Genomic DNA, 12,110 nt, shown 5'->3' on the forward strand with positions numbered 1-12,110 from the left:
CAGACTGAGACGCCCTCTACTGAGGAAAGTGGTTTTTTAAAAAAAACGAAAGGAAATTATGAATTTTGTAGTGTTTCTCAAATCAAGGTTTTTCTTCTCATGTAGTTTTGGAATTTTAATACTGTATTATTATCCAGCCTCATACAACATCTATAGACCACCCTGTATGTTTGAAGAGCAGTATAAACATCAATCAATGTTAGGAAAGATTGAGGGCACAAGGAGAAGGGGACGACAGAGGATGAGATGGTTGGACAGTGCTCTCGAAGCTACTAGCATGAATTTGACCAAACTGGGGGAGGCAGTGGAAGACAGCAGTGCCTGGCGTGCTCTGGTCCATGGGGTCATGAAGAGTCGGACACGACTAAATGACTAAATGACAACATAAACATCATATAATACCATGGAAAGCTCTCTCTTTCTCTCTCTCTCTCTCTCTCTCTCTCTCTCCACAGAAAGATCTGAATAATGTGGGACCAGGGGTTGCCTTATCTTGAATAACATTATCTGCCTGGTCGCTTTGATCCACGGAAGAGAAGCTTTTATTAATTGTCTCCTCCCAAGGTTTGGCTTATGTCCACTAAGAACAGGGCCATTAGTGGAGATGTGCTTGTACTTTGAAAGGCATTTTCAATTAACATCAGGTACATACAATACTGACCTTTAGGTCCATGCTTAAAAACTTATCTATTCCCTCAAGCTTTTCCTATGAGGTAATTAAAAATATTACTGCATTAAGTATTTTGTACTTGTTATGAACATAGCTAGTCGAGCTATTCTAACAAGGAATCATAGAATTGTAGAGTTCTATGACCGGAGGGTCACCTAGTCCAACCTTCTGCAATGCAGGAATCTCAACGAAAGCATCCATGACAGAGGGCCACTCCGAAAGAAGAGTGGCAGATGAAAATGATGGACTTTGTGGAATTGGAGAAGCTGATGGGAAAACTACGAAACCAGCGAGATCAAGTATTCCAAAAGATGAGAATATAAAAGGGATTGTGATGGGGGGGGGAGTATAAAGTAAGAGCCTTTGCGGACGACTTGATCATCATTAATGAAAATCCGATAGAATGCATCCCAAGAGCAATAGAGTGTATAAATGAATTAGAACACCTAGCTGGCTTTAAGATAAACTATTTTAAAAAATGAATCTATTAGTTAAAAATATGGGGAATCAAGATAAAAGTAAGCTACAAAAAAATCTCAGGGTTGGAGATTTTTAAAAAAGATGAAATATCTCGGCATATGGATGACAACAAAAAATATAGACCTATTTCAAGAAAACTACCTTAAAGTATGGAAGGAGATAAGGAGAAATTTAGAAACTTGAAATAGGCTATCTATCGTTTTGGGGCCGTATCCCAACAGTAAAGAGGAAATAATAATAATAATAATAATAATAATAATAATAATAATAATAATAATAATGTATTATTTAAAGGTAAAGGTAAAGGGGCCCCTGACCATCAGGTCCAGTTGTGTCTCTCTCTGTAGTTGCGGTGCTCATTTCACTCTATAGGCCAAGGGAGCCAGCGTTTGTCCGCAGACAGCTTCCGGGTCATGTGGCCAGCATGACAAAGCTGCTTCTGGCGAACCAGAGCAGCGCACGGAAACGCCATTTACCTTCCTGCCGGAGCGGTCCTTATTTATCTACTTGCACTTTGATGTGCTTTCGAACTGCTAGGTGGGCAGGAGCTGGGACCGGGCAACGGGAGCTCACCCCGTTGCAGGGATTCAAACCACAGACCTTCTGATCAGCAAGCCCTAGGCTCAGTGGTTTAACCTACAGCGCCACCTGGGTCCCTAATGTATTATTTATACCCCACCTATCTGGCTGGGTTTCCCCAGCCACTCATTCTATTGCCTAGAATGATATTTCTAATCCGAACCATGTCGATTCTAGGTGGCATGGATTGTTTTAAGAAGTGGAAAAGAGATCTATCCAGGTTTGTATGGAATGGGGGGGAACCTAGAATAAAATATAAATTACTTATTGATTGGAGAAAGAGAGGCAGATTTGACCTACCTGACCTGGAATTACCATGCTGCAGCAGGTCTGACCTGGATTACGTTAAAGAATACTGATGTGTTAGATCTGGAGGGAGTAGATACTTGATTTGGATGGCATGCATACCTAATACAGTGGTACCTCGGGTTACAGATGCTTCAGGTTACGCGTTTTCAGGTTGTGTACCGCGGGAAACCCGAAAGTACTGGAAAGGGTTACTTCTGTGTTTCACCACTTGTGCATGCACAGAAGCAGCAAATTGTGTCATGCGTGTGCGCAGATGCAGCGCTGCAGGATACGAACGTTGCAGGTTGTGGACGTGCCTCCATCATGGAATATGTACGCAACCTGAGGTTCCACTGTAGATTAAAAGGTGAGAGTCCACAAGAGTTTTATGGACCATATTATAAGGAAATCATTGTATAAAATAAAAAGAACGGTCAGACCAATATTTATGTATGCAACTGTGGTGGCAAGGTTATTAATTGCCAAAAATTGGAAAAGCAGCAGCGTCCCAACTAAAACTGACTGGCTATCTAAAATGACGGTATACTTCCATATTGCCAAATTAACAGGGAGGATAAGAGGAGATACGGTACAAAAAGTGAATAAGGAGTGGGCTATCTTTAAGGAATACATCAAAATCTATGTGGAAAAAGTAGAACTTTTGACAGATATTGAGTGAATCCACAAAAGTATTAGAGTGAAGGCAGAGTAAAATTAAGATAGAAGAAGAGATTAAAGAAATAGCGAAATGCATTTAAGCTAATTGGAAAAATAAAGTAGCGTAGCAAGAACGGCTGGAAGTCAAGTCACTTGGTGGGTGTCCGTGTGGGGTAGGTGTGTAGGTATGTTGATATGTAGAGCAGACATCCCCAAACTTCGGCCCTCCAGATGTTTTGGACTACAATCCCCATCATCCCTGACCACTGGTCCTCTTAGCTAGGGATCATGGGAGTTGTAGGCCAAAACATCTGGAGGGCCGCAGTTTGGGGATGCCTGATGTAGAGTATAGGGTGGTATAATATAGGTAGGTATATAATATAGAGTAATGTAGGTATATTTTATGCTATGAAAATAAGGTAGTGTGTTGTGTATATGTATTGTGTAAATGTAAATGTATGCGTTTTATATGTTAATAAAATAAAATAATATATATATATATATATATATATATATATATATATATATATAAGTACTGGAGTAAATTTATACAATATTTGAAAGAGCATTGTAACCAATTAACAACACTAGCAGGGTTACCCGAAGACCTGTAATGAGAAATTTTTTATCTTTCTATATTTATTTAAATGTTGAGGTATTTTGTAATGAGTTATATTAGAAATGGAATATATCTATAATGCTGTGATGTAAAGGTTACTTTTGAAAGCCAATAGGTGGGAGGAAAGGAAGTTGACAGGCTCTAAAGAGCCAAAAGAAGTAATGTGGATAATAACAATGTATATATGTTTAAACTGAAAATTAATTTTAAAAAAATCATTTTTTTAAAAAAAGACAGAGGGCCACTCAACCTCTGCTTAAAAACCTCCAATGAAGGAGAGCCCATAACTTCCCAAGGGAGACTGTTCCACTGTGGAATTGCTGCTACTGTCAGAAAGGCCATCCTGATGTTCCTGTAACCAGCTCTGCTGCATTTTGGACCTGCTGAAGTTTCTGAACACTTTCCAAAAACAGAGCATGTAGCAGTAATCCAAACAGGTGGCAACTGAGGCATCTATTAATGTGGCCAGGTCAGACATCTCCAGGAATGGGCACAGCTGATTCCCTTGGCATCTAGGCTGAGAGCTGAATCCAGGAGCTCACCAAAGATGCAATCTGAGGTTTCAGATTCCCATAGCTTTTGTTTGGGAAGTATCGCTTAGCCCTCCAGTGATCTGGAAGTTATACACGTAAGCTGTATTCCCCCATTATTCGCTGCTGGCATGCAGAAAGCTCTTGGTAAAGCGCATATAGGTTCTGCCCAGCCTGTTTGGAATCGCTACTGTATGACATTGTTCAAACCTGAAAATTCAAATGGTGACACATGACCCCAAATACCAAAAGATTAATGAGGAAAGTGTGTTCGTCTCTTCTAACATCAGTTGTTTGACTATTTATGAGATTTGGCTTGTGGATTTCTTTGGAAGAATTAGAGCTCCCCAAAAAGGTCTACTTGAAAACAGATGTTTTGTACTTCCATTTTCACTACATGGCTCTTTGATGAATAATGGATTATAAGATAGGAAATGCCATATCTTTTTAACATTCTTCAAGTAGCGCCATATAGTTAATGAGGTACAAGCAATTCTCCCAAACCTGGATGCATTTTCCGCAACTGCTGTGCTTGTGAAATGATGGACTCTTTCATAATTTTGGTCTTTGATGTTGAAACTGATCACCTATAAAAGGGGTGAAAGTGGGAAGATTTTCTGTCTTCTGTTTATAGTCATGAATGACTTGGCAAATCCATAGTATACTGAAAGTTTGAGCATCTTCCCTTTTGCTAACTGAAAATGGAGACAGAGGGTCAGTAGATGATAGAAGAATTTGCAATTGAGAAGCTAGATTTAAGGACACAATATATGAATTGCTTTTGGCTTTCTTTCTTGCTGACATCCAGGTACATGAAAATTTGTCCCTATGAATTTTCTTTAAAGAATTTTAGCTATAAGTTATTCTACTTAGTTGTAGAAGAACTTACTTTGGCATTCACTTTATGTTTCCTTCTTCCTGTCTGACCCCAAAGATTTGCGATATTAACAGCAAGAAGATTTTGATTAACCTACAAGGGTCATTTGTTCGTCCACATTACCTTAGCGTTTGAAATTTGATTCAGTTCATATTTAAGGGCAAGCCTATCTAATTCACACTTTCTGATGCAAAATGTGAACTAAAACACACCCATCCTTTGAAATTCACATATTTCTGAATTTTGTAATTCTCCAGCCAAGTAATGTGCATAAAACTGGATGTATAAGGTGTGCATAAATATTAGTGAGGGGCATGCAAAAATACATTATATTAGGGGAAATTATTTTTGCAGAAATGTATACTGGTGAAATTACATATAAAATGTGTATATTGGGAGAAATTCACATTCAATGCTGATGAATTTTCATGACGACTTAAAAACACCTCTCCACATGTTGATGTGAAAATGCATTCTTTTCAGTGTGTGGGGGGTCACCCTCTTCTCAACCCCTCTCCTAGCTGATCACCACAGCAGGCTTATTGCCTTCTTTCCCAAGTGTACCCAAACAGATGTGTTATGATGCTTCTCTTGGTGTCCGTCCCTCCATAAATTTCTCTGACAGAAAGGTAAAACAATATACTAAGACTGGAAGAACAGGGTGGGGGAAGGAAGGAATGTGGTGTATATCAGAGACAAAATGCTGAGAACTGGGCCCTGTGTAAAACAGCTGGCTCCCTTGGCCACTAAAGTCCACCTTAAAACTTTGCCCTGGCGGCTGCTTCAGCAGCCTAATATCTAGGATCCCATGCCCATCCTCTCACCTGCTGCCTCCTTATGTACCTGTTAACATCCTTACAAACCCCGGGAATGTCAAGCAGATGCTAGCATTCCATGCTGCTGATCAAAAGGTTGCCTAGCAACTGCCTGCCTCTCATCTCAGAAGCAGAAATTCAGCTGTGCTTCGACCAAGCACCCAGGGAACTGTGGGTCCTTTCCCTCTAACATTTCAATGAAGTAGACTCTGGTCCCTGATGCCGTAATCAATTTATTAGCTTTCGAGGCACTACAACACTCTTTGTTATGCAGATGAGGCTACAGCAGGAGATTTAACAGCTATGGCAAGATACCGCTTGTACTACCGGGGGCTGATAGCAAATGAAATCTGCTGAGGAGTCAGAGAGGGGGAAAGGAAACTTACGGTACACCAGGTCTTGGATTGATCCAGAGCAAAAGGCAATGGCATAGCTGCCAAGTTTTCCCTTTTCTCGCGAGGAAGCCTATTCAGCATAAGGGAAAATCCCTTAAAAAAAGGGATAACTTGGCAGCTATGGGCAATGGTGGTCATGAATAAATTCAGGGCTGAAAAATGCTGTGCTGACTTACCTTACAGCAGAGATGGGGAACCTGTTGCCCTCCAGATGTGGTTAGCATTCCAAGGCCACATCTTCACTACATGTTTAAAGCATCATCATGCTACTTTAAACCCAGAGTTTAACAGTCAAGCTATGTTTCTAGGGAACTCTGGGAACTGTAGCTCTTTGAGGGGAATGAGGGTCTCATAAAAATTCTCAGCACCCTTAATGAACAACCATTCCCATGCAATGGTGATGTTTTATATAGTGCAGATGGAGCCTAACTCCCATCATCCTTGATAATGGCCTATGCTATCTGGAGCTGATGGAAATCCAACATCTGAAGAGCCACAGGTAATTATTCCTGCCTTATAGGACTGTTGCAAGATAATTAATATGAAGACTTTATGCACATAAGGAAATATTGGCATGATTTAAACAGATATATAGATAGTTTGCATTCTATCAATGTTTCATTGCTTTTTAGTTATTGTTTTTTTCTATGTTTTTAGCAATTCTTGTTTTTATATGTAAGCCGCCTACCAGGGGAAAAGGTGCGGTATGATATAAATAAATGACTCAATAGATATTAAATATTAGTTACAGTAGCTCTGTCTTAGCTGGTGTCGGCTCTGAAGTAATCTTAGATGGTAGATAGATAGATAGATAGATAGATAGATAGATAGATAGATAGATAGATGATAGATGATAGATGATAGATAGATAGATAGATATAGAATCACCTGCCTTCCCAGCTTTTCTTTGGACTGTTCCATTGTGTGAAAGCAACAATGAGTGAATGAACAGGAGGGGTGAGGGATGGGGGCCACATGAGATGCCTACACAAGCAGATGGAGCTGTCAGTTCCAAATAGCATTTGCAGTGGTCAGTGCTACATGTCTAGAAATTTAATTCTGGCCTGTCCTTGAATCCTAACAGGTACCTATTTGGTGCTCACATAATTTCCATCCTCAGCAGTCTGGGAGATGGGCCAAAGCGATATGCTGTAGAATTTATTAGAAGGTGCTGGTCCAATCTGAACGAGGTGCCAGTCAAATCTCATGATTGGCACTTGCAAAGTGGGTGGCTGCAAAACCGTAGCTTGGGTGGAATCAAAGACATACTTGTAATGAAGTCAAATTCAGTGACATTTAATTTTGCCCTATGGTCAGTTCTGGTCAATCTTTTTAAAAGCATTAATAAACATGTGAGCAGATCATTATGTGAGCTAGATATGGGTGGATGTAATTGAATGCATAGCCCACCCTTCTTCCCAAAGACACTCAAGGTGGCAAACCCATCAGTAGTAAATTGATGCCATTTAAACTAATATAAAAACATACTAAAACCATCTAAAACAACCAGATATCCTCACAGTTAATGATTAGCACGTGAAGCTGTCTTATACTGAATCAGACCATTGGTTTATCTAATCTAGCTCTTGGCTGCTCAATACTGAATCAGACCATTGGTTTATCTAATCTAGCTCTTGGCTGCTCAAGGGCAGCCAGCGTAGTGCTCTCCAGATGCTATGGACTACAAGATATTAGTTAGGGGCCTCTGCTAGTCCTCCTACCAGAGATCCTTGTAACTGGAGAAGCCACAGATTGAACATGGGTTTCCCTGCATCTAAATCATATGCTGTACAATTGTCCTACATTGTAGCGACAGTAAGATGATCTCCCTTACATCTATAAGAGGCCTTTTCTCCCTGTGCATGTCCTTGAGTTGCATGTCTTCTGTTGCCACAAGTGAGCTGGTGCAGGACCTGGACAATATATCCTGATGGGAAACGATGGCATTTACTGGTGCATTCGTCCACAGGTCTGCATGCAGATGCATGAACCACACACCCATGTTGGCATTGGTGTGTTGAGACCAGGGGAGCATTTCACACGGCCCCCGTCAAGCAGAGAGAAGGCCCTGGGAGGTAAAAACATGACAGTGGCCTGCACAGGTACATTGTTGTGAGTAAGCTCTGCTCTCGTTGAAATGCCTTTATGGCCAACAGCATTGCTCCCAAACTGTCACCGCAGACAAAATGAGTGATTCCAATGAAATCCAGCCTTTTGAGCCAAGGTAGGCTTTCCGGGGCTCAGGAGCAAGAGTGAATGCTGAAATGCAGATAAAACCAGTGGAGGCATCTCTTTGTTTTTCTCTGATAGGATTTGTCTACCTATCACACAACTTGTTGGAGGCTATTGGTTGGTTTGGCCAATTTGATAGGGAGACACTTAGTTGATGGCAACCGGCAACCAGCCACAATGCGGTTATTTGTACTTTGGTCAGATTAGTCAAAACAATTTGGGCCCATTTGAGCTGTATGTTGTTGACTGGTGCAACATTGGTCCTGTATGCAAAGATACAATTATTATACAGAATTTCCTTGTTCAGTGATATGCACTCATTAACTATGAGCCAATATAAAGGCTGTATTTCCACTAGAGCAGAAAACTCAAACCAAAGCTACATCACTGCTACAAAGGGCCATGCCTTCACGAGAGAGAAGTAGATTGCAAAACCATTAGTATAAAGTAAGGGGGCATATTTTTCCTTTTTGAGTTAGTACCACTTTTGAGGTCACCTGCCCCCCCCCCCTTTTACATGGGGCAGGCATGTTTTTTTAGTACAATTCCTTCTCAGTGATGCAATGTCGTCAAGACCCGGCCATGCCAGGAGGACTTTCTGTGCTGTATTCAGGAGCCCTCGCCACTCCTAGCTTTGGGTGGCTGGATGACCTGTTTTGGAGCTCCTTATAAGATGGGGGCAGGGGGTGGGCAGAATGCTACCAGACAGAGTCAGTTATACAGCCCTCAGACACCTTAAAAAGAGTTCTGCAGAACTGTGGATTCTGAAGCGAGCCATGAACTGATCATGGTCCCGAAGTGAGTCCACTTCAGAATCTAAGCCCTCCTCCAATCCCTACCTACTTCTCTTCAGTTAAATTCCGACAGCTTTCATGAAGAAAAACATGCAATGATTATGACTGATTGGGAGACTCATCTTAACTCCACCAGAGGACGCTATTGTTAAATTTATGTGGGGATCGTCAGGAAGCATATGCAATGGGAAGAGCATTCTATTATCCCCCTCAGGGGGGAAAAAACCTGCATTGTAATCCCCAGAGCTCATCCTTTTCTCTGACATCCTGCGCCTAAAAGAAAAGATATCCTATCTGCGAAATGAGCAAGCGCCTCTCTGTTTTTATCACAAAGAAGAAGCAGATGCCAGGTATTTGGGGGTCACCCTCGTTGAATGTGCACCAGTATTGTTGGTCTTTTGAAAACCCAGAGGAGGAAAAGCATTATATCACAAAAAAAGAAAAAAAAGAAAAGATCTTTCGTCAGGGAAGGGGAGAATACAAAATATGCAAATGTAATTTCAATAAAGATTGGACTGTGCCTTTGGGGAAAAGAAATGCCTACCATGTTAAAATAATTACATTGGCAGATTCTGATTCACCTTTTCACTGATATCTAGCGCTTTTCAGGACTCAGCCTTGGGACAGAATTTTCAGAGCCAGGAAAGATTCAGAGGTGAAATATGTGATATTTAAAAAGAAAAGGGGGTGGGGAATGTGGGAAGGGGCCGTAGCACTGTAGAAGAGCATGGGCTCTGTAATGAGGAAGCCCCAGATTTAATTCCTGATGTTGCCAATTAAAAGGATCCCAGGGATCAGGACGTAGAAATATCTCTGCCTGAGACCCCAGGGAATCAGCTACCAGGGTACACAACACCGACTCTCAGCATTCAACCTTCTCCATGCAGCTGCTGGCTTGCAAATGCTCAACACTGATCAAAATCCATCTAGCCTACCCATAGCCAAAGAATCCATAGAATTCAAAGAGGACTGTCTCATATATATAAAACACCTAACACAGCAATTTTCCAACCCTGCCCCTATTAATCTCCAAGTGAGACTACTGGGGTGTTTGTGTCCTTAGATGCCTACTCAGTCCTGTCTACTGTGAACTGTGGTGATAGCCCAGCATACCCCTGATCTTTTTCCTGTTTATTCCTCTCCCCCTGCCCATTAGCCATTGCTGGACTTTCTGGGGGATGGAGGCTGTGCACACAGAGGGCAATGGAAATTGCCAGATATTTTGGCTCAGGACGGTCATGTCATCCACAAAAGAGCATCTTGCTTTGTTTGTCAGTAGCAGATATTGGAGGAGGGCAACCAAGTGGCGTGGAACAAAGGATGGAAGAATCATAGAGAAAGTGAACTGGTCATCCTGACTGTAGATCCACAGGTGGCTAGTTGGCCAGCATTTTCATGAAATCCTTTCCATTTGGCATGCACGATGAGCTTTCAAACCGAACTCCATGTGTTCCCATTATGAGGCTGCTATTTATAAGATATTCCACAAGGGGGCAATGGAGACATATTTGATATTTAGCTCTCTTTCTCTGCTTCCTATTCTCCTTCCGAAAAATGTTTTCCTGCTCTTCAAGGATATAAATTTTAGTTCTAGGAGGGAAAGAGGGAGGTGGAGGAGGGAGAATCCAACAGTCTCTCAGTGCTAGCAACGTGATTCTTGTCCTGAAAGGAATTAATTATGCCTTCCTATCCCTACTTACCTTCAGTAGCCCCACTGAGTAGGGCTTGCTTGCCGAGTAGGCAAGGAAGTCCTTCTTTCTTGTGATTTCTCTGGAGGATGCACTCAACAGTAGCATGTCCTCCCATCGTGACAAAGTAGAATTATCCCACCTCTCATTTCTGTGCTTCTTCGCCTTAGGTGCACGTCCTCTTAGTGCTGTATTGCAGAACCGGGAATTCAGGAAGTATTTGCATAGGCTACACTTCCAATCTCTCAAAGACCTTTGTGCAGGCAGAGCTCAGCACTGCACAGTGGCAATTTTGGCCTGCCTCTTGCTTTATTCATGGTTGATCTCGAATATTTTGGGAGCTCATATTCAGTGGAATGGTTTTTAGAAGCCTCTTAACAGTTTTGCACGTTAGGTGCAACCCTCCCTGGCGGAAGCTTCTGTGACAAGCTCAGGAAAGGTGTTCCGGTGGGCGGGGGGGAGGTACTGACATCAGATGTAAAGTCTCAACCTCTCGTTAGGTTGCAACATTATTTCTGCAGGTGGTGCTAATTAACATAGTCCAAATGCACACACATCCAAATATAGACAACTTCTGAGCTAAACTGGGCAACTTACCATTTTGCCTCAAGTGCGAGGAAGATGTCAGGGTTTTAACCTTTCTCTGTTTTACAGAAGACCCCCAAATCATTGCAAATCTGTGCCTAAAACTGCATAGCAAACAGGCTGGCTCAAATCTCTCGCCACACATGCCAGTTTCCATAACAGAGATTGAGGTGAAAGGTGGGATCATCATGAACAACTCCCTGAGCTTCCAGCTGAACAGTTCATAGTCCTATGGCCATGTAATAACCTCATGGACATCTATGTGTGATAGTTTCCTCCATTCCCAGTTCAGCGCTGCATCAATAGAGAGAGAGAGAGAGAGAGAGAGAGAGAGAGAGAGAGAGAGAGAGAGAGAGAGAGAGAGAGAGAGAGAGAGAGAGATATGACTGCGGGAAGCAGTGGCAGACAGGAGTGCCTGGCGTGCTCTGGTCCATGGGGTCATGAAGAGTCGGACACGATTAAACGACTAAACAACAACAACTACAGCAGCAACGATGATAGATAGGGGCTTCTGGTTTGCCTGCGGAGGGAAATGGTGGTGTGGAGCGGATCGTCTGCCTAAAGGACGACCGTTACCGGGCTATTTGAGCGACAGGGGTGCATGCCAGGGGTAGGCACCCCCCTTTAAAAGCCCCACAGACAGGATAAATAGAATAATACCCATGTACAAATTGCAACCCACTGTTCCGTTTGTGTATTTTTAATGTTTTTGTGATTGTTTAGGGCTACTTTTGTTATGTTGTAGTCATGTGGTTTTTTCATGTTGTAATTATGTATTCTTTTTAAGTTGTAAGCTGCCTTGAGCATGGTTTGAACTGTGGAAAAGTGGCATAAAAAGAAAAAAAAATGTGTGTATACAGTGGTACCTTGGGTTAAGAACTTAATTCATTCTGGAGGTTCG

This window comes from Zootoca vivipara, chromosome 2, assembly GCF_963506605.1.
Source record: "Zootoca vivipara chromosome 2, rZooViv1.1, whole genome shotgun sequence".
NCBI lineage: Eukaryota > Metazoa > Chordata > Lepidosauria > Squamata > Lacertidae > Zootoca > Zootoca vivipara.